At 37.4% G+C, this 24252-nt stretch overlaps 2 long non-coding RNA genes across 2 annotated transcripts in view; both read left to right on the forward strand.

Moving 5' to 3' along the window:
- The first annotated feature begins 5861 nt into the window (after positions 1-5861).
- On the forward strand, positions 5862-8997 carry LOC110468047 (uncharacterized). The gene is made up of 3 exons (XR_002464980.2): positions 5862-5990; positions 6625-6883; positions 8643-8997. It is a non-coding gene; the product is annotated as an uncharacterized LOC110468047 (long non-coding RNA).
- Positions 8998-18598: 9601 nt separating this feature from the next.
- LOC116183123 (uncharacterized) overlaps positions 18599-24252 on the forward strand; it is a 30120-nt gene continuing 24466 nt past the window's right edge. The window contains exons 1-2 of the long non-coding RNA XR_002464981.3: positions 18599-18664; positions 20994-21165. This is a non-coding gene — a long non-coding RNA (uncharacterized LOC116183123). The remainder of the gene's footprint in view (positions 18665-20993; positions 21166-24252) is intronic.

The following is a 24252-nucleotide window of genomic DNA, read 5'->3' on the forward strand; positions in this document are numbered from 1 at the left end:
TTTTATTTTTAAATACCATACTAACCAAAAGCAAACAAAGCATCCTCTGTAATGTTTCAAATAAAGATAGCTTTCATTAAAAATATGTTAATTCTTTTAAAAGCTTGTGCAAAAAGATACTTTATATGGAAAAGTAGGCTGGATAGATCCTGAATGCTTATAGGACCTTTATACTATGTCTGATGTTCAAGGTAACTTTATGTAAAGCCTCTAAATTTGCCCTTTGGTTATGGTCAGTAAGAGGCCAAAACCATTTGTTAGCCAGGATAGGCAGTGCTGGGGGGATGTGTGTGATGGCTGCACTGCTGTTAGATTTGTCTGGTATCTTTGAGGCTCTTTGAAAGATACCTTGTAAAACAGAGAGTTAATAGAAAGTATTGAGTGTTACTATGGCCATTTTCCTGGGTGCCCAATAGCCTTCAAGTCATAAAAATGAGTAATAGGATTTGAAAGAAAATAATTAATATCTACAGTTTCAGAAAGTACTCTGTTAATGGATGTTCTCATCAATTAAACTTAATGGTCTGAAAAGTGTTATTGATTGCTTTGATGTTTTATCTAAACACACACAAAAAAGGAAAAGAAAGTGATTTGTTTATTTGACTATTTTCATGCCTATCTGTAGTGTGAGGAATACTAAGGAAAAGTTGTATTAGTCTTTTTTTTTCTCTATGAATCTGTTTGCTCATGTGGTATGGCATGAGTGGGCCTGGCTCCTCTGTGCAGGAGAGACTGATAAGATCATTTTAGGGAAATTTCATTATTCCTTGAACTAGAAACTTTCTTCTGCTGCACAGTTGAGGGAATCTTGCACACATCTTATGTTATATTAAATTAGAGATCTGTGTGACTTGAAGATCAAATACTGTATTATATGTACTTAGTATCCATAGGGGTTACTTTGAATTCATTATTTACTTGCTAGACTTGATATGTTTTAAGAGCGATTGGGTAATTCCTGTCCTTTTTCCTTCCTTCTCTTTTCTTTTTTTTTCCTGATTTTTGTTAGGTGATCCAATCAGAAAGTTGATTTGGGTAGCAGTAGGTAAGGGGATGATGTGGTGTGGCTGCCTCCTGTGTTTATTTTGCTGTGTCACTGAGTTTGGGGGCAGGCAAAAGCACAAATATCAGTGACTGAAGTTTATTCAGTTCATTCCTTCTGGTCCACAGACCATGCCAAGGTTGGTTGTCATCTTGTGCACAGGATTATAAAGCTACTAGTAGGGTAATTGTGACTAAAGCTACAGGAGGTATTTGTAAACCAAACTTAAATGTGAAGATATTTGTGTGGAGACATGTTTGCTAAATGGTGTATCTGTTACTTCATCTGTGGTGTAACTTAGTGATTCATCATGCGCCTTTTTCTCAACTTTTACTTTATGCCATGTCACCATCTCGAGCTGTTTCTTCCTTTATGTGCAGGAGGGCGCTGGAGGTTGCATTTTTATGTTAAACATTACATTTTTATGAACACGGTTATAATCTTTAATCAATTTTAGTTATCTCATCCTTCAATTTCTCATTTTATTCCTGGTTTCTACTGTTACTGCCATTTACTTGGCAGAGACAGGAAGAAGTTTCATCTAATTCATAATTTAGAAATTCATTTTGAGAAATAAAAAACATATGCAGCTGATTTCTGCGGCTAACTGAATGGCCCTGACAACTGTCTATCTCTTTCAGGAAATGCTTAATAGGCTTAAAATCATGTGGTCTAGACTTTTAGGATTTTTGTTTTTCTTTTTAATTGTCTGTCTTTGGGAATATAGAAGAGAAAGTTATAACTGTAGATTAATTTGGCTACCTCTTAATTAGTGCATTTGAGTAGTAATTGACAAAGCTTTCTCCTGTATCTATTTAGAGATTGGGTTATTTGGGGTAGAGGCTCTGACAAATGATGATTTGTGTTGGATATGTTATGCCATCCATGACAGAACTGAATTTCCAGGTGTTTTCCCACCATCAATTTCCCTGTACTTGGCCATCTGGTATAAAAATCTCTTCCATCCCCTGTCAAGAGACCAAAGCAGAGCAATTGAAACCCCAGCTCTGCTCTGCTGTGACCACAGGGAGGCAGCTGCTGAACTAAGTCGGAGGGGTGCTCTCATTCTCCCTAACAGAAGGTGCAAGAAACACTGAGTGAACATCCACTCAGTAATTTCTGGCATTTCTCCTTCCTAAATGCAAGGCTGCTGCCCCCATCTCTTCCTTTTGAGCTATGATGCTGTGCCCTTGTGGCTGGGAATAGTGCCTGGCCCCTGCTCAGTCTTTGTAAAGAGCTGCTTTAAAAACAATACCTTGTTTGTCACAGTCATCTTTGTCTAAGGCGGTGACCTTGCTTATACCCACATCTTGTTACAGTTTATTTTAAAATCTTTGCTCTTCTTTGGTACATTTGTTGGAGGAACACTAGTCTGCATGTGTAGGATCTACCAGTTGGCAGCTGAAGATACAGAGCAAGACTGTGCTAGCTTGTTCTTGTAATTCAGAGTTAATTCATTACCCTGAAGATTTTACAGCTGGAAAGGCTTATTTGAGTGGCAGTAACCATAGCCAATGTTTGTCCTTAGGCCTTTTGCCCTTGCTCCCTACCCCCAGAAATGCTTGATAGTGACTTGTCTTTTCTAGTCTGCTGGTGTGGAGGCAGGCTTGGTTGTATTTATTCTTCTGTGATGAGATTAAAAATAATAAGAAGTTTTTTTGACTTAAGGTGGGAGGCGGCAGAGTTGAGGAAATGGACTGGCCTCTCTATCCCTTCATATGAACCAACAGGGGGTTTGCTCTTTTTGTAAAAATAGACAAACAGTCAAAACTTGAAACCTTGGCAGCAACATACAGATAAATTGTTGTTTACATGCAGGCTATTGAGAAAAGAAATAGAAAGGGAGAAAAGTTATGAGTAAACATCTGTGTATGTCTTTTGCTCAGTCTTAATTTGGCAATGGGCTGAGCAGATAAGAGTTCATTTTGCTGTAGCTGGCAAAAGTTGACGTATCATATATAGAGTGTATACACAGAAAATGAAATGATACCATGCTTCTCTATTAAGGAGTACCATTTTGTGGTATGAGAAACTCTGTCTATACATATTATGGTAATGAGATGATTAAAATCTGTGTTAAAGTTGCATTCTGAAATTCACTTCAAAAGTACTTGCAATTAACATAGGAAAAAGTAAAAATTCACTTCTGGAAAGATAATGAGATACTTTGCATTAAAATATGCATTGATCATGGTTAACTTCCTCTGCTTTAAGAAGTTAGAATGTTAAGAAATTAGAATGCTAGGATTTGTACAAACTTGCTCTTGTTATACAGGATTAAATTTTATTAAGGAGTGGAGAGGTTTGTACTACTTTTGTTATTGTTGTAGTTTTTTCCTAAGCATTTTCAGTATGCACCATGTGTTAGTTACGGGTCTGTGAGCCCAGATCAGAATGCAGAATATGATGACCTCTGTTGTGGATGGTAAGTGTAAATGGCATACAGCCACTTCCCATGCTCACTAAGAACCAAACATAAAGTATGTAAACATTCCTAAACATTTTTTTAAGAATCATCCAAGTTTAATGAGAAGGTACAGAACTTCATTGTCTCTGTGAAATAATAATTGTCTTGGGTGGAATGAAATGGGTGTTAAGAAGTCATATTAAGATGAAATAACAGGAAGAATCTTGCTAATTAGAATAGGTGAAGTTTATCAATATCCATTTATTTAGTGGAATTAAACAGTGTTTTCTTCTCTTTAGGTTAATAGTCCGATGTGTATGATACTTCAAATCTTTTTCATTGTGGTTTATTTAATTTCTTCTATTAACCTTCTGAACTTTGCTGTACAGGTAAAGGGTATGGAGCTGTAGTGTCTGTTTATGCTGTATGTTAAGCAGTAGCACTGTATTTAGATGGTGCACTCTTTTTTCTTTTCAGTGCTACAGGGAAGGACTTTGATCTTCCAGGAATTGTTTTCTGTCAGTAGTTAAGTGCCTTTTTCATCTGGGTATTCACTTTTATTTGGGTACATTTAGTCAGAAATAAAACCGTGAACAAATTACTGGAATTTAATATTTGCAGATGTGGTTCCCTTTTCATGCCTTTGAATATTGTTCTAAAACCATCTGGTACACTTAAATTCACATTTACGTGGTTGCTTTAGGATGAGTATTTTCTGTTAAGGCTATCTCTGAAGCAGTCTTCTTGAAGATGATCTTGTAACTCCTTGCATTGCACCATTAACTATTTGGAGCATAGACCCTAAGGCTCCCACTGATGATTTTAACTCCTATTATGCTATTGATTCCAGAAATCCAATGAAACTGCATAATACAGTTTTTTTTCCTAACTGTTTCCATCTATTATAGTATCCATATTTGTAAACAAACCTTCATGATGGAGCAGATATTTTTTCCTAAGAGTCTCTCGTGTTCAGAAGTCTGAATCAAAACCAGCCTGTCATATTGACTAAGAGATAAATTTGATGTTGCCTGGTCCATCTCCCTATGCAGACACATTTTGACACAGTGTATTTGAGTGCTAATAATGACATTAGAAGATGTTGGAAAGAGATCTAATTTGGCATGCAGGAGTGACTTTGCTGTCATCTCCTATTTTCTGCACAATTGACAGCAGATACTTGGGGCTGAATTTTTCTTTCAGGTCAGATTTCCAAGGCATGAGGCTGTCTGTTAGAAACAGATAAGACCAAAAGCAATACGGAAGTACTTGTTGGAAGTGTCAGCAGTGCTGAGGATTTAAAAAGGGTGCTTCAGTTTTCTGTTTATGACATGACACAACAACATATATTTCACTAGCAATAAAATCCAACCAACAACCCCATGCCAGTTTTTAAAATTTCTCACTGGGAAAATTTTGTAATAGTATTCTTATCTGGGAAGAATAACATTTTTTTTCAACTAATACATCTATTTTGTCACACTCTCTAGCTGGTACCATTAAATTATTTTTCAAGAAATCAAAGTGTAAATGCCTTCATGATCCAAAATGCTTTCAAGCTTTCACTGTCAGACAAATAAAATTTATATCTGTACCTCCTTTTTAGTGTGCAAGACACTCAAATGTTTATGAAAACATTATCTGAGGTAAAACCAAAAGAATATGCTTCCAAATATTTTCATATATATTTCATACACTGTTGGTAGCCCATTTCATATCCCACCTCTTCCTTTCAGCAAAAACAACTGGGCTACTTACGTGTTTCTGTTGGTGAATGTTACTGTCTAAACTAACTTGATATAACTTCTCTCAAAGAGCACCAGTGAGAACAACTCCTACCCAGTCTGCTCCTGGGCAGCCATGCCAAGAGCTGCAGTGAAGCACTGTGCTGTGACCATCTGAGGCTCCTTTTCTGGAGCTTGTGAGTGTGAGGATACCAGGGCTTCACCAGCCTGCTATCTCCATTCCTGACTACCCATATTTTCTGTTTGCTGATGTCCTTTGCCTTCCCTTTCCAAAGCAGGTTGAACTTCCCAAAGCCAGAGCATCAGCCTCACAGCAGTGGGTTTTATAATGAAAGGTTTTATTTACTCTTGGGAAGTAAGAGGAAGGGTGAACATTTTTGTAATTAGCAAAACTAATTACAAAAATGTTCACTCTAAAAATAAATTACAAAAATGTTCACTCTAAAAAAACCCTGGTATGTCTGGCTTTGTTGGTCTCTGTCTTGAATAGATGATACCTAAGAAACTGCAAAGAATATTTCAGGAGTGTAGGATTACCTCTCTGGTACGTGTTACAAGACCCCCTAGCAAAGACTGTGGGAGGGTCTTACAGCTTGCTCAGGACTTCCTCAGCCAGAAGGACATCTTCACATGTAACAGCTTTTGATACATTTTCTCCAGACTTCCCCAGATCAGATGAATCTTTATCACCTGATTCTCCCAGCGGACAGTTCCCTCAGTTTACTTATTCAGTGGATGAAGTGGCATCTCTTGATATCACCAGTTTCTCTTTTTGACCCTAGTGCTGGAAGAGATGGTGAGCAGTGATTTCCCTCCCACTGTCTCTGTCACCTGCCATTGAATGCATGTCTATCATCACCTCTGTTGTCTTTGCCCTGGCTGAGGCGTTGTGGTCTGTCTCATCATAGTGCAGACAGAATTTGTTTCCCACCTTTTATCTTTCCTCTTACAGCTTCTAGCTGAAGTATGTGGCAAAGTGGAAATACACAAAAGAATTCAAACAGCAGATATTATATTTTTATGCAGATATACTAAAATAACTTCTGTTCTCTGTTCCTTTCCTAATAATTTCTAATATGGGTTTTTGACTGCTACAGGAATTTTGGATTAGTCCTAAATTTTGACAATTCTGTATTTGACAATTCAGTTATTCAGTATAACCCCAAAGCTTTTATTCTGATTTATGACAATCAGCCCAGACCACATCTATATATATGTATATATATAAAATCCTTTCCCTCTTCCTACATCATCTGTTCCATGTGAATCACTTCATTTAAAAAAAAAAAATTAATCTGGTTTTGTATCTAGCACCCAGTTACTTAGTCTGTAAATTCCTGTTGCAGTGTTTCATTGTTTTTAAGTTTTTGGGGGTTTTAAGAAAAGAAATATTTCCAGTAAGCACATTCACATCTCCATTCTATTTCTAGACTGTTTAGGAAATTTTTGTTTCACAAGCTTGAGGAGAGATCCCTGAAAAAGCCCAAGTGAAAGCAACGTGTAAATTGTGCTTCATCCTTGAAAACAAAGCAGCAGCACCTCTTTGTTCACCTTTCATGTACCTCCTAATAAGGTGGCTTATAAATCAGATTTGCAACAACAGAATTTGGAGGAGGCGTGTTTAAATTGCCAGGTGTGAACTATGCCCTGAAGTATGACCAGAGGACCCTGCAGGAAGACACTTGCAGGGTGAGTTTGCACTGGAAGATGCTGTAGGTACAGGATTCATGCTCTGGCAATATGGCAAGAAGTCTTTCAGCTGAAGTTCATTGTTCAATTTGGTGTAAGAGATTAATTTCACAACTTGGTCTCATGACTGCAATCTGAAGATTGACCAGTTGTGCAGTGGGCCAGGTGCTGTTGGTGTTAGCTCAGCCTCTTGTAGGGGAATTCATTGTGTGAAAGTGGATATTTGTTCTCTGGAAAAATATGCTTCTGTGAATTTCCCTGTCCTGGCTAATTACTCTAATTAATTTTAATAGTTTATTATCAATCTCAATTCTTCATTAAAATTGGTACAGAAAATACTCAAAAGGGATTCAGAAAGATTTGGAGTGAAATGGTGTGTTCACCACATGTTTGCTAGTGTGTTCCCAAAAATCCAAGAGAATATATATATTTATTTTTCATCAGACTGGGGAATGAGTGGGAATGTATGAGAACTATATTTTAATCTAGTGAACAGTTTTGCTTCTGAGTTCTTTCCCTGCCAGATCAGGCTTTGAGAAATAGGAAAACTATTTTGAGATTTTAATAAACAATCCAGGAAATTGGAAGTTTTCATTTTGACAGTTTCAAGATGAAGTGTTTTAACTTTAATATCAAAAATAATTTTTCATCTTTAAGCATCTTTTTAAAAGAGGCAGAAAGCAATTTCATGTGGAGATGACTGATCATGATCATGGGTGATGTCATGTCCCATTGGATTAACAGTGCAGGGAAAGTAGCTTGGCTGCACCTGAAAATACATTTGCCCTGTAAAATGTAGAAATTTTCTGGTTTGGGGTTGTAATGAAATGTGTTTCATAATTACCTAAGAGTAGTAAGGAAATAAAAGGAAAAAAATGATCTGGAGTTATCTGGATTATGAGTTCTGCAAGCTGCTGATCACATAAGGAGTGGAGCATCTTCCCCAGCAGGAAGGAGAATACTTGCCCCTTTCTGCTGGTCAGTAGAGCTCAGCCCCAGATTAGAGTTTGACTCGTGATGGTTTTGAATATGAGACCTGAAGCTGAATTATGCATAATATGCCTATTAATTTTTATTCATCTCTAGGTAACAGTGTTTTGATTTTTCTTCCCAAAAAAGGCATTTTTGTAATGAATTGTGAACAAGTGACACTATGGGTAGTGGTGGATGTAGAACCAGCTACAAGAACAATTCCCTATATGAATATCTAGTGAAATAGAAAATAAACAGTAAATATATATTTACCCTTTGTGGTAAAATGCATTATGGGAACACTGAAGTATGTTTTTTACTAAGCCAGTATTTTGAACTGGTAAGACATTATCATCTACTAAAGTGGCACCAATAGATCAAAAAGCTAATGCCAGAGTGTGATACTATCTTACAACCCTATAAATTTCAAATATATTATTAGGGCAAAAAGCATGAGCATGTTGAATATTTTTTCATTCCATTATAAGGAATAAAAATAGTTTATAAATAATTTTTTCATAAACATGGAGTATGTGATCAGATTACTCCAGGAATAGCTAAAATGAAGTGCATGAGATATGGCAAAGATGAGATAATAAATTGTATGATTAATTATTTAAATTTTTTTTTGTAATAAAACTTAATTTCTTTTGCAAGCATGTATTTAGGCTTTTTTGCTACCGTTACCTTGCTTGTAATAATTTTTACGCCATTCTGTATAAGGCAACTAGCACCATAGCCAGTGATGAGGCTTGTAGTAAAAATAAAATACTATACCTATTCACAGGACTGTGGAGAGATGAGGCCACTCCTCTGTGTGTGCAGCTGGGCTCAGTCAAGCCCCCAGAGTCTCCAGGAAGAAGAGCCAGCTCCAAATCCTCATTATTCAGCATGCTGAACAACATCCTGTGAATTGCCCAGGTTGTTTGAAAGGGGCTTGTGCTGTAGCTGGGACCTGCCTTGTCTTCAGCTGAGCATCCCACCTGGCCTCTGAACTGACATCACTCTCCACTGCTGCTGCCCAGGAGGGGACCTGCCTCTCTGCTCCTTCCTGGCCTGCCTCTTACCACTAAATAGCTGAGCCTAACGGCAGGGCATGGAGCCAGTGCTCTACAGCAAAGTTTCGTCTGCCATGGGACTTGGTCAAGGTCAGTCTTCTGCCTGTCACTGGAGCAGTTGCCTTGTTAAGTGGAGAGAATGCACTTTTACAGTTCTTTGCTTTTAACTATGGTTCCCTTTTCCCCTGTTTCCTCTTTTGTTTTGTTTCCCCTTTCCCTCCATTTCTGTGAGCAGTCAAAACCAATATCCTGTGTTTAACTATCTGTGTGAAAATGTATTTTACAATTGAGTATATCTTCTTGAAAACATCTCTCTTCTGCTTTCTCTGCAGTTAAACTAGAAACGTTTATTAATGTATGTGAAGTATGAGTTCATATGAGTTAAACAGATTTTATCTTATTCTATTCACTCAGTAGAATGATCAGTCCTGTGTTTAAGGTGCTTGTGCAGTATCTTAGTTTTCCTCAAGGAATATATGACATTTATCTTGTCCCAAGCACGGTGTTGGAGGACATGCTTTTTCTAATAAAAGGTGCTTGGTTTAATCCCAGTGATCCTTGAAGCCCTTTGGGTTGCTGCTAGGTCACAGCACCTAGGGAAGGAAAAAGTATTTTTGTTGGGATAGTTATCCTCAAACAGAGGGACATGTCAGCTCCCTGACAAGTCCTGGGATATATGTGTTTCAGCATCAAGCGAGCTGGGCAAAATTGTCCCTGCATGGTCCCCCTTAGTCCCTTGCCCCTCCGCTGCTGTGGCTTGGGACCTGCCCGCGTGCTGCACATCCGCGTGCCTCCGGCACTGGGCACAGCTGGGAGCCAGGACTGCCCTGGGGAACTGAGAACCTGTGCTCTGCAAGAGTGGAAGGCCTTGCATGCTTCCCCTCTTCTCTCCCTCCCTCTCTTTTCCTTTCTGCACATTACATGCTCCCATGTGGGAAATGCTGGGGAGGTTTGAAGAGTCTAAATACTGCTTTTGTGGAGATACGTTGAAAAGTTGTGACAAACCTGTATTGCTTGGATATTCCTTGGTAACCTTTGAAAGTTCAGATGGGAACTTACTGCTGACCTTTGTATTTTGATGCCTAGATACTTGCCCTAAACTTTCTGTCTTTAATAAGACAATTAATTCTTTTGATATTTTGCTATTATGGCTTGAGCTACTTTTCTCATGACTCATGAGAATGGCAATTGGTAACCCACTAATATTTCTGCCCACAAGGGTTTGTAATTTCAGAAGTAATCACTTCGTGGCTGATGTAAATTCTGTAATGAGAAATACTAGATTTATGACTGCAGGATTCCTCACAGACTGTTTTATTGCTTAGAGGAATTGCTTTCTCTGTTGGGAAAATCCATCATTAGATGTCTGCCTCAAATGTTTTGTGGGCGGTTTATGCTTTGAGAATGCTAATGCAATCATTGAAACAATAATGATGATTTGAGATAGTATAATTGTTCCTCTTCCTTCACTCCAGACACAGAATGAGCTGCAAGTGAAGCTAGGTTTGGGTTTGTAAGGGGACTATACAGCCAGGGCACAAGTAATTGCAACATCTGGTCATTGGGTCCTTGCCCCACCTTTTGTGTTCAATGCACTTTCCTGGAATAGATAATTGATTTCTGTACATACAGGCTGAGAAGGGCTGTTGGGAAGAGTGCAGGATTAGTCACAGTGATGATGACAATTGATTTTGAGGAAGGTCTTTGCTAGAACCTCTCTAGGTAAAAGTACTGCCTGCCTGTGGGACTGATATCCTCAGGCAAAATATTTGTGGGAGTAGCTCTTTGCAGTTCCTAATGAAGCTTAAGCCTCAAAGATGTGGATTTCCAACCTGCTGGAATTGAGATGTTTTTGGGCATGCCTGCTGGATGAGGAAGTTTTGAGACCTCCTAAGCATTTGTGATAAAAGCCTCAGCATTCCCATGGTTAGTTGATGTAGATTGTGAGGCTTAAAGTTCTCTTTTGAAGTATAAAATATGGGTGCCTGAGACTGAAATCTGTGGTGGATCTGTGGCCAAGGTTTGCTGTAGGCTCATGCTCTCCAGGGGTGTGCTGGAGGGGCTCTGGACATGTGGCTCTGCTGTGTGGTGCCAGGCAGTGGGCACTGCCTGGGGGCACTGCCTGGGGGCTCTGCAGCTCCTCAGGCTCCCTGAGCACTGCTGGCACAAGGGAGCTTGGCTTACCAGCTCTTTCTGTTCCTCCCATGCAGCGATGAGCTGGTCTGGCCTGGGAGCACTAGGCAATGTCTGTGTGAACATGACTTATTGCAGCTAAGGAAGATAATTGCTTTTATGGGCACTTTTATTTTCTGTTTGTTTGCTCTTCCACTCTGAGTGGAGTATGTGTATGCTTTTGTATTTAAGTGAAGGTAACTTCTAAGCTTTCTATTCTAATTTAATATCGCTCTATGCCAATAGCACATTTCAGTAGAGAAACTGCTTCAGTCAGCAAGGTCTTTCCTTCATGGGTCTGTGTCTATAAAAAGAAATAGAAACGAGAGTGAGAGAATGATCTTAGAAAAAAAATGCTTTGAAGCACCACCATGTAACCTCTAGTGCCTTAGTTTCTCAAATATATTTTCCTACATGTACTTTGGTGATGCTAAAGGTGTCTATTTCCTGGAGTGTGGACAGCAGGGTAGAGAAGAAGGTGGGAACCTATCTTTGAGTCACTTGCCTACTCGTTTTGCTGTATCTCATTTTCCCCCAATACCTGCTTTTAAGGACCCAACTGAAGCCCTTCACTGCTTCTGTGAAGCAGCATTGTTGCATGGATTAGCATTTCTTTTCATTTTCTGCTTTCTGTGTGCAATAGGTGTATTCTGGGTGGAAACATGTGCTAGCGGAGAATCATCTGTGATGTATTGGAGTTTCAATTCTTTGTCTGATTTAGCATATTTTTGCTTTTTAATGTAATTCATTTCTGCACTCTTGATCTTATTCTGTATTGAACCAGCACATTTGTGCATGATTCAAGTTCGTTTCTTAAAACTAGTTTCAATAACTTTCATTTATTTAAACTATTAAAATAGTTTAAAGTACAGAGAACAGTACCACTCGCTTTCTATTTAAATTGCAGCTCTAACTGTTGAAATAGCCTTGAAATAAAGTATCTTGGGTTCTGCTTGACCTGGTTCAATGTAACACTTAAAAAGTAGAATTACTGAAAAGATAGTCAGATGCATTCCCTATTTGGCTCAGACTATTGAAATGGGAAGGGTATAAGTTTGCCACAGCTATTAATATGATATTAATCCAGGGTATATTATATATTGCTTTAAAGTCTTATCAGGGGGACTGGATATTCTTTTGTAATGTGTTCTTTTGCTTTTTCTATACACTGATATTTTGTAGATGAGCCATTGCTCAATATGTGAAGTCTAAATGGCTCTTCTTATATGATCAAGTATGATGTTATTGAATGCCTTACAAAGAGGCTGTATCCTCTGCACATTGAGTCTGGTGCTTATTACAAAATCCAGACTTTTCAGATGCTAAATACATGCTCTATCTTACAAGCTAAAAATGGTAGATTCCTGACAGTTTTAGGCTGTTGAGGCTAAATGACTCACTTATGTCCATCGTTCTCTCTTTTGTCCTTCTGGTTTCAGTTTAGGCCCTAGTTCTTAGCAGTATTAAATATCTCTGTGGATCCAGATGGCTAGAAAGTAGTAATGCCATTACAGTCTCTAATTTTCTGAATCGGGGTATTTGTTATTTTGACTTTTCTTATAGAATATCACTGTAAAAATATTAGGTTTTGACATGGTGATAGCTTATTTTGTGTATTCAATTTACTGTAGAAGCTTTCACTGGTTATTTTTAGGCTGTTAAGGTGCGTACTATAGCTTCACTGCTTAAGTTTGCTTCTACTTTCCTTATTTGTAGTTGGGTTTTCAGATGCACCAAGGAAAGTTTTAAAATTATCTATATGTGCAGTCATTTCTGTGATATCTCCTTCGTTCCATGTAAAGAAATAGTTCAAGAATTTCTTGGTTAATTTCTCCTCTTCTTATGAGAATCCTGTAAGAAAATTGCATGACAACTAAAAAAACCTAAGCTCTCTTGTCTGCTTTTATGAATAGTCTGTTTGCTTCTATCTTCTAATTATTTTATTTTATTTTTAAAAGACGTTATTCTGCACCTGGTTTAATGGTTTTTTGGCAGTGTGTTGATAAGAACTTTATTTTAATGGTTTAGTTCTCTGAGACAATTAAAATTTAAAAGTTACAATCTTGTTTTCCTGCACTCAGTTCATTCTGTTCAGCACATTGGCTGCAGAGGCACTGTCTAGTCCTTCACCCTGTCCAGTGTTCATCTTCCCATGTATCAAGATTAATAATCAGAGAGCTCACACATAGAGGGAGGGAGGTGTTAATTTTCATTAAAATGTTGGGTTCTGTCTTAAGGAATCTAGTTTTGCTCCTTACTGTCTCAGCACCTAATTGAATTTGGATGAATAAAATTATTTCTAGGCTACATCTGGTGCATGATGGTGCACCAGAGCCCTTACTTGTTTAAATATATAAGCCTTTTGAAATAGGGAACACTAAAAAAATAGTGGGGTGACAAGAAAAATCATCTTATTTTGGAAGGAAATCAGATATCCTTTAAAAAAAAGAAAGAGAAAAGAGAAGGAAAAAGCTAATAAACATGGACAGTGGAACTATTCATAAAGGGTTCATAAAAGAGGTCATGAAAAGCAAACCTGCTTTGATTTAAAGAAAAAGTTTAAAGTATGGAAAGTGAGATGTATGCAGATTAGATGTTCCTTAGAGAGGCTATTAAAGACAAGTGTCACTTGGTTTATTTGGTTAGGATATTCATAAAATTGACTGCATAGCTATCTATGTGAACCTGCTGAAAAAGCATGAGAACTCCTTAAGCCTTTCTCTAGGCTGCTCCTTTTCCATACATTTTGTGGTTTCTGCACGTGTGAGGGAAAATATTCTTTTGATCCACATCTTAATTGATGCACCAATTCCAGAATGAGATGAAAAACTTACTTGAATCTGAATAGGAAAAAAATAGTTCTATTGTAATGTAAAAAACTTGGTGGAACTACCACTGAGAGGAACATAAAGGATGTGTAGTAGATTTAGTTAAATACGAAAATAAATAAATGAAAATAATATTATGAACGTTTCAGGTTTGGGTTGTATCCTTTTCTGGGAATTGCTAATTATGTTGCAGTGATTGTTAATAATGCAAGTTCATTATTGGTACATTAGTACATATTTAATTGTATCCATACAAGTAGGAAATAGGTACAGAGTTGTCCAAACTGACAAACACAGAATTTAAGCTGTGTTGTGAAATGAAATAAGGCTTGAATTCAGTCTACAAGTTAAATAGTTTTTTAAAAAGTAGTCAGCAAAAACATGGACTTATTTAATGGATAAACTGGACCTTATGTTGACTGAGTCCTTTTTCAAAATTATTTTAACACTGCAAACCTTCTCCTTTGTGCAAAAGGTGTGAATTAATAATAATAATAATAACAGTCAACCAAATTTAAGATATGTTAGGAAAAAACAAGCAGTCAGATCTTTAATGACCCCAGCTGCAGTAATTTGAAGACCCTTCTCCCTGCTATGGCCTTTGAATCCCTTGTTAGCACATGCAAATTCCAGCTCTTCCTTACACAGATGACAACTAAGGCCACTCCTTTGCACTTACCACATTTCCTTTTTTAAAGATTAGTATGTAAAAGGTGGGCAGAAACACATCAAAACATTAAATCTGTAAATGTGTTCCCCTTTTTTGAAACTGGTGGATAATTAAAAAAAGGGAACCCAAACCAACACAAACCCAAGAAAATTAAATAACCCGTTAGCAAATAAATGTTGGGTAACTCCTTTGCTCTCTGTCTCCTAAGAGAGGATTTCAGCCACGTGCCAGTTGTTGTGTGAGCATTGCAGAGCAGACTTGGGGAATGAAAATCAGATCTCCTTGTCTAAGCCAGGTTGCCCTTTCTTCTTTTGAAATGGACCTGCATATACCTAGTAGTTAGGATACGTCCAGTAATTGTTACAGGTAAAATACTTTTTAATTTTTCTATCAACCACCTCTCTCTTTGCTAGTACTTACCTGGACAAGATGGATTCTCTTTACTTCATTAATTACATAAGTGGTCAGTGAGAGAGTAGGGTCATGTGAAGGTGGAGAGAAGCAGAGGAAGGTTGTGGAACATGAATTCACAGCTTTGGCTTGAAGCAGATATGTGTCTTGATGCACAGCTGCCAATGTTTTTTGTCCCTTTTCCAGTTTGGATATATTTGTCTCCTTTGCCGCACTCTCTACAGTCTTGAGGAGGAGGCTGGACAGCAGAGATCTGTAACATCACAGGCATATTTCTCAAAGGCAGCAGTTGAAATGATCTGACACTGAATATGTTTAAGGCTAAATTGTGCATATTTATCCTTAGTTGAAAAGGATCATTAGATTATGCCTATGCTCATATAAAAGCAATAGCAACATGTGCAATGAGCCTGTCCTCTCTTTTATGGCATTACAGACTAGAGTATTTTACACATAAATAGGGCAAGATACGAAACAGAGTGCATACTACTTTTAGCTGGGAGACATGCACCATAAATCAGGATATGTGTGCATAATTACAAGGTATCAGAACAAATCCTGAGGGTATTTTTAGCACTGTAAAATGTTGGATAGACCTGCTTTCCTACAGAACATTATCCTTTCCATTTCTTCACTCCTAGGTACCAGACAGTTCTTTTGGCCAGATTACTTGAAATGGTAGCAGTGTGATAAATGGCAGCTGCAAGAGTATATTGTGTTTAATTGCACAATCAGAGTTTAAAATTTCTTCTGATTAAATTGTGCAAAGGCTCTGAACTAATTTTCTGAAAATGTCTCCAGGGTTAAACATTTTCTTAGCTAATGTTTGAATGAGAAAATCAGAGTCTTGATTTTTTTCTGTACAATATTTTGGGAAGGTAGAATCACAGAATCACATTAGGATAGAGAAGTCCTCTCAGGTCTGACCATTAACCCAACACCGCCAAGGCCACCACTAAACAATCCCCTGAATGCTGTATCTACACACCTTTTAAATCCCTCCAGGGATGGTGACACAACCGCTTCCTTGGGCAGCCTGTTCCTGTGCTTGGCGACCCTTTCAGTGAGGAATTTTTTCCTAATATCCAGTCTAAACCTCACATGGTGCAAATGGAGGCATTTCCTCTCATACTATTGCTTCTTTTCCAGAACTGGCCCCCACCTTGCTGCAGTCTCTTTTCAGGCAGTTTTAGAGAGTGATAAGGTTTCCCTCCTTTTCTCCAGACTAAACAGCCTCAGCTCCCTCAGCTGTAAAGTCTTGGCTGCCACTTCAGGATCTACTTGAAATCCATCAATGAATACCTGTTGCTCAGAATCTCTAAGTGACACAGAGTTTTTCATGCAGGCAGTATCTTGGGCAAATTCTCATTTTGATGCGTGCAAAACTACAGCAACAAAAACAAAAAAATGAGGGAGGAGTGTGATTAATAGAAGTGTCCCCTCTGCTTGTATTGTCCACTTGAGCTATCATTGTCTGAGGTGACAGGAGGGAGGAAAGTGGAAAACACCACCACTAAAATGAAAAAGTGTGAGAAGCATCTCAGTGGTAAGAAAAGCTGTGCTTTTTTCTTTTTCACATAATGGAACTTCTGTGCAGCCTGAGAGTGTGTAGTCCCCATTGCAGCAGAGTTCACACTTAGGAGTTTAATTGGAGCTTATATGTGATTATTTTTCCTAAGAGCAGATTTTAATCCTGCAGTTTAGTCAGCATTGATGCTTAGATCCGAAGAGAAGGGGGGTTGTTTATAGGTTTTTTCTGCGTTAGCTGGCACTAAATCTCTAACTCTGCTCCCAGTGTAATGAATTCAGATTCAATTCTCCCTAGTTGTTCAGCTGTGTTTTTTAAGTTCTGTACCATCCCCTGTACTATCCTACATTTGCACAAAGCCAAAGCAAGATTCTTATAAGGCCTTAAAAAGCAGTGATCCCATGTAATTTCATAAGAGACTAACAAGATTGGTTGAGCTGTCCCGAGTGTCACTCCTGTCTCAGTGCAAAAGAGCACCTGGGATGGCAGGATATTTTCAAATGGGTGCAGCAGGTGCAGTAGTAAGAGGGGATGGAAGAACAGAGCAATCAAGGTGTCTTCTCTTTCCTTGAGGAAGATAGGAGAGAGACATCTGAGATAATGGGTATGAGAGATCTTATCCATTTCATGGAAGAGGATCTGGATGAAAAATTCTGTTGTGCTTTTGCAACAAAAATCTCCACTGCTACTGTAACACCTGTAATCTTCTCAGTGAGTTTCTGAATATTAATACCTTGTCATCCCTTTCTTAAATGCTTATTTTTCTGAAAGTGAAGATAGAAATGCCTTTTAATGTGTTTCTAAGATTCAAAAGGAAAGACCTTTGCACTGATCTAATTTTCTGAAAGCCTCTTACTGTGATATACTACTAGCTTTCATGGAGCAACCAGCTGTCATTTAGCTTGATTCAGCTAATTTACTCATATCAATTAATTGGATGATGAGCCACAGGCAGGTTTTTGGTATCTGAAAACTACTACCTTCATTTTGCCACTCACTGCAGGAAAAAATCAAATATAAAATTTCACCAAATATTCTAAAAACATGTCTATTCTAATAAAATTGCCACAATGTTATTTGTCTTTGCTGTTCAATATTATCTTCAAATCAGTTTTTACGTTCTTCTTCACTTACTTGTGCTGCATAAGGATGTTTTCATCTTTTTAAATGGTGGGATCACTCATGATGCCTGAGCCTTTGCACCTATTGCTTAAATTGTGTAGCTTGTACTAGTAGTTCTGTGGATTATATGTGGTAGATAATTTCAAACTAGATTGATAATTATAAAGCTAGTTTGCTGTCATTTCATTCCTTGATCTAATATATAAAAGAAATCAAACAAATGATATTCTAGTTACTGCTAAGGATGGCTGGGTGATTTCTTTTTTTTTTTTTGTACCTTGGTAAGGTATTTGTAACATGGCTTAAAATATTTTGAAATTAAAAGTGCTACACCAACTAAAGGGTGCATTAAGCAATATGTGTTCTAAAAGCAGACTTTATCCAGCACTTAAAAATAAATGCAAAGAAAATACTTTGCAAAGGTATTAAACTTTTAACAGCCTTAAAAATATTTTTTTAATAACCTTACAAAATGGGCTTTTAGATTAACTTCTGTGCAGTGGTAATGTTTTTCAGATTTTCACATATACTGATAATAACATCAAAACACCTTTAAAGTTTACCTTATGAAGCATTTGGGGAACTTTTTTATTACACTTGGTACTTGTAGTTTTATTATTGGTTAGAAATATTACTATTTGACTTACATCTACCTTTTCTTTATGCTCCCACCTAAGTAAATCAGTCCATTTAGTCATACTAAACTCTACTGATTTTTGACAAGATAGAGCTTTCAGCAGCAGTCCAGATCTTTGGATTTTTCACACTGTGGATGGACTTCTAGGGTGACTGGAGTTCAAGTCCTTTGCATCTTAGAGATACCTTATCTGTGAGCAGGTGATGTCAAAATGTATGAGTCATTCTAGAAACTGTCATTAATTTCTGTGAGTTTGAAATATCACACTTCCTATGCAGAAATGCTGGATTTGTAACTTTAGCGTTTGTTCTCATGACAGTTTTTTTTTTTTAATGTACAGTTCGAATGTATGCCTGGAGCAAATAAGCACACATCTAAAGAAGGTGAGATTTTTTTTCCCATATTTGTATTATTCTTATTTATTTCAAACCATGTAAATTGTGCATGTTCCTATCAGGAAAGGTGTAGTGGTGAGAAATTTTATATTGGCCCTAAGCTAGACCTTGAGTATTAAGGGTGAATATTTTACAGTTTTAATATGCATTAATGTGTGTTTCCCAATGATTAGTTGAAATTCTAAGGGTGCATTTAGTGCTGGCCTGGAGCGTGTTCCTGAGGGCTCGTTATCCTGTCGAAGTTTGTAAGATATGGACCCTGCAGGAGTGATGTTGCTACTCAGTGAGTTAATATGGAGTTGGGGTTTTTTTGCATGGTCATAGGTGGGAAAGGCTATAGTAGATCCAGATGGAGAGGAAAATGCAAGACTCTGGTTCTAAATTTATTTTGGGAAAATTGGATTTGTTGCTCTTCAGCTTTCCTTCCGAAAACTCTCTTGTGGCTGTATTGTCAGCTGAAGTGTTTATTGACTGAGAAGTGCGTGCATTTTAGTGATGGTTATAGTGATCCTGGTAAATACTTTGGGGCTTTTGTGATGCAATATGCTGTGTAAGTGTTTGTGTTGTTTTATGATGGAGTGGGCAGAAGCTTATTTAAATAAAAAGTAGAATAAAACCCACATAGTTTCAGCAGCCATTAGTTTCATTAAGCTAGTACAAAGATAAGAGTTAAATGATTTGTGGATGTATACAAATGTCTTAAAGTATAAAAGCAACACAGAACCCAATGCCATTATTGCTGGGAGAAGTGCCAGCATTCTCATTATTTTTAATGACTTCCAAACTGGGCCCTTAGTGACTGATGAGGTAAGCAATTTCAGATGTGAAATGTGATATACTCTGTGCTGGAAGGTGCTGAATGCCCTCAGTTGTTAGGGGCCATGGCTGTGCTGAGGATACTGTAAGAAGCAGCAGACAAATTGTAGGTTGAAGGTTACTTCTTTAGAAAGAGAAAGAGGAAATTTTTTCTAGGTTGCTGAATAAAATAGAACAATCTAGATGATAAAAATTGTATGTAATGACACTGCTCATGAAAAAACATTCATCACTGAAGAAAGGTAGATACTAAAGAAAGGAATCTTTGGATTCATCCCAGTATTAAAAAAAAAAAAGAAAAGCACCAGACAAAACCTTCAGTAACTCTTTCTGTTTATTGAAAAAGATAAGCATCTTATGAAGATATGGAGGTTGTTAATAATGAAGTGAGAGGCACTTACCTCAGACACAGGAGGCCTGCAGTTCCCACGTGCCCAATGTCTCCTGTCTGCACTGCTGGATGTGCTGGAGACCTGTACCCCTCAGAAATCCTGGCAGCACTCTTGTCTCCTGGGAGGGAGACAGTGCTTTGGTGTCTCCTCCTGTGTAGGAGGGAGTTTGCAGAAGGAGCTTCTCTAAGAGGGAAGGATCCCAGTTGGAAACACCGCTGGCTGCCCATGGGACTGCCTGGGCATTAAGCAAGACGTGCGAGTCAGGAGTAAATCAGGGACACCACAAATCCTGGAAGTGTTTTATTGGTAAAAAAGGGACTTCTGCAGGACCTGGGCTCTTTCACTCTGCCACATATTTTCAGTATGTAGAACAGGAGGCTGGACAGCCCCTTGTCCCCATCTGCCCCAGGCAGATAGCCCTAGTCACCTGCTGGCAAGTCTGGGGACAAGGCATCCTTTACCATCCCTTCTGGTTGGATGTACCTGCAGAGAAATGAATCCTATTGTGCCAAATATGTTAAAAATTAAAGTATTTTCAGTTTGTTTTGAAGTTGCCTATTGGGACTTCAAGCAATGAAAAATATTCCTTGGTCCAAGCAGGTAAGTTGCATAGTGCCACTTGTGTGATGATGAAATGTCTGCCTTGGAAGTTAAAATTTCTGTAAAGATGACCCAGCAATAGCACACAAACCCGCAAATTTGAAGCAAACACAAAGCAGTGTTTTTTTCTTTTATCTTTTTTTTTTTTTTTTTTAATTTTTAAATGATGGAGCTTGTTGCAATGTGATATTTTGAAAGCTAAAAATATACCTAGTTTGCATAGATACTAGATTATTTCATAGAATATTGGTTAAGTGATGGCTATTAAATAAAAGCTGATAGACAGCCCCTATCTTAGGAAACCCATAAATCACTGGTTGCTCAAATTTCAGGAAATCAATCAGAGGAAAGCTCATGCTCTGTCACTCCACTACTGATCAGCACAGAAATGGAGCACAGTGGTGGCCTCACCCCGGAGCCAATGCTGTGTGTCCACTCCCTGGTCCAAAGGTTATTTGCAGGGTCAAATGTAGATGTGACAAGTTGTTATAATCTCATTTATATTTCAGCTGGGAGCCTTGCAGTTGTAATCCAAGCTCTCTGTGCCCTGGTGCTCCTGCCTGTTTTCAGGCACCCCAAATGTGGTCCTAGGCCAGAGAAGTGAAGAGCATCTCTCGGCAGCCTAAGTTCAGCTCTGCAGCTGAGCCACTGCACGTGGAGCTGTGGCCAGTGGAGATTCAGGTGAGCACTCTACTGTATAAATTTTCACTGCCTTTGAGTGTAAGTTGCTCTACATGCATAGTAATGTCTATAATTAAAATGCTCCCTTGAAGTAAATAATTAAAAGAGGATTACAGTTATGAGCCACAAAGTGACACAGGCGACAGGCTTACTTTAAGTAGGACAATTAAACTGTAAATTAAAATTAAACCTCTCCTTGTAAGTAGAATATTGTGTTAGGTAATTATCTAAGAGTAACAAGTTAGGTGTGTATACTGTATCAATAAATCCTAGAGATCTTTAGAAGATAGATTTTCTACCCTGTTTTTTTTTTTTTTTTGTATCTGTATTTTTTAAAATAAATATTTCATAATTTAAATGAGAAATAAAAGCCCTAAGTGCATTTTCAATGCTTTTTGGCAAAATAGAAAATTTTACTGGAGAAATTTGGTTTAAGTAGCATTTTTTCTTTAACAAATGCTGGGGTTATTTTCTGGTTTATGGTTTTGTTTCTTTTTTTTAGCATAGTGCAGATATTGAGTCTTTTAAGAGTGTTTACTGGTGAGGTGCTTCTTCACTTCACCAGAACAGAGCATGGCTAGAAAGAGAATGTGTCATCAATAGTAGAAAGCTACAGATTCTCACTTACAGGATGGGCAATAATTAGTTCTTGTTATTAGTACCTTGGTGTGAGCTCAAATATTATTTAATACCAAATAACTGAATTAATTCTATTTCATGTTTTTAAAAAAGTTCCTGTGCCAGGTAGAAGAAAATTTTATTTTATTCTGTTTTAAAAGAACTAATTTATTCTCCAGGTACAAAGTGATCTAGATCTTGGCAGTCCCTAAATCAAGGAGTTATGAGCTGTACAAAATGTTCTCTAGATAGCAAAAACATATTTTTTCTCTCTTTTTTCTTTTTTAAGCGAACCACTGTTGTAGAAAATACTAGTAGTAAACAAAATTTTGGAAAAAAACCCCTTGTGTCCTAGTCCAAATTCAAAAACCTTTCCTGAAAAACGTCCTGATTTTTGGGAAAAAGAAAATTTATTTTCCAAGAAAACAGTGTTTGAAAAACATTGTTAGAAGTAAAAAAAATAAGGTTTTTTAAAATAAAAATAGTGAATGGAATTAAGTATAAATTGGTTTTAGGCAAAGTAGATTTTTAAAAATCAATTTCTGGAGTTCTGAAAGCAATCCTAGAAGCTTTCAGCACTTTTAGTACTAACTTCAGTGCCCCTTTTGGAGTTACAGATATTTTTGGCTTTGTCCAAGGAGTAAGGCAGCAGCTATTGCAGGGTGCAGCTGGGGCTACTCTGGTGTGTTAATGGCAGGATTTACCAAATCCTTACCTGTACTGCTTGTCCCTGCTTGCAGAATTAGTGTGACTTAGTGCGTGGAGTTACTTGGTGAGTGGGCACGTGCCGAGGTGGGGTCAGGTCACTCTGCTCCTGCCAGGCTCAGCTCTGGGGAGGGAGGCTCTGCTGGGTTTGCTGCCAGCTCAGCTGCTCTGCTGCTGGTACTGACCACAGCTGCACCATAATGATGTTATCTCGTGCTTAGATAGCTTGTGATTTGCTACACTTGCACAGAGAGGGATTTTTATTAAAATTTTGTTAAGTAAATAATCAGAAATTCTGATTTAAAAATCCAAGTTAGATTCTGAATAGAGTATTCCTATATCCTTTGCTAATCTGACAGTTTAAGCTGTGCCAGCCTGCTGAAGCAGAGCATCAAAATGCCTCAAAATATTTTAATATTTTTCATGTTTTACTAAGTAATTTTTCACTGTAATTTTTAAACCCTGCTTCTAATGTTATGTTTTAACCACTTTATTAGGAGAAACAAGAAACTAATTTTGACATCTTTGTTACTCTCAATTCAGAAAGAAAGGAAAAGTTCTTTCTTTGATGTACGATCTTAAAGCTGGAACAATTTAAATAATTTTTAGATATTTTACTTTGTTTAGTAAAATATTTAGTACCATTATGATAGTGTAAACCATTAGACTGCAATTACACTAGCACAGCACAGAGCCTAATAGTTCTGCTGGAACACAACAGTGATGCATGATTGCCCCATTAGGACTGGAGTCTTGAAGAACTAAGGTTATTAAAAAAAATTAATCATGGTTACAGTCTTGATTTTGTTAGATTGTAATTAAAATATCTTATTTATGCATCTAACTACTACTCTGTCAACCTCTTAAAAAAGTATTAAAAAAACCTTCAAGAACTAGTAAGGATTCTTTGGATTATGATTATGAAGTTTTCTGCCTTATTGAAGCTGGAAATCCAGAACCTCATCTTATTTCCCTAAAAGTGTTATAAGTGTTATTCAGGTAGGTTGTACTGCAGCATCTTTCTAGGACTTAAATGAGACTGTTTTTACAGGTATTTATGAAAGCAGGGTTTTAAAGATTGAAAAAAACTTTATTCATGTTATTGTCTAAATATTCTTTATCAAAAATGCCCAAATGTACAGCCAATATATTTACATAATTTCAAAGACAAGTATAGATGAAAGCTAGGAGGAAGAATTTTCTTTTTGCTACCTTGCTTAGCTTTGAAAACATTTAATAAGAGAGTTTATAAACACAGCCAAGTTTTCTCAGCAACAGGGGAATAAGAAGCATTTTGAAAATAAAAAGGAGATAGTAAGATTTTTCAAAATGAGATCAGGCATTGAAGAGCTGCATTAACACTGGTAGGAAAATCTAACTAACAAAACAGATTTCATTTGATATTGCTGGCATTCCTTTACATTTGGGCATGTGGATGACAGTAGCATATCTGAGACTGCAAAAAGACTGAACTAGTCACCACTGAGATAACTGTTGGGTCTTTCACTTTCAAAAGTACCTGAAGTCAGTGTAAATAAACTTTAATCTTAGACTGATTAAATATTGCTGAACTTGCATTCTTTTAAATACGTGTAAAACATACAGAATATGTGAACTGTCTGCATCTGGAATGCAACCTGTGCTTAAGTTTATGGGAATTATGGTTTTGATTAATAGTGAGTAGGAATATAAAAATGTGTGAGCATAATTTAAAACACTCTATTAGTGAGAAAGGGGGTGCATTTTAATAGGGAATTAACAAAT

Source organism: Lonchura striata, chromosome 9 (assembly GCF_046129695.1).
Source record: "Lonchura striata isolate bLonStr1 chromosome 9, bLonStr1.mat, whole genome shotgun sequence".
NCBI lineage: Eukaryota > Metazoa > Chordata > Aves > Passeriformes > Estrildidae > Lonchura > Lonchura striata.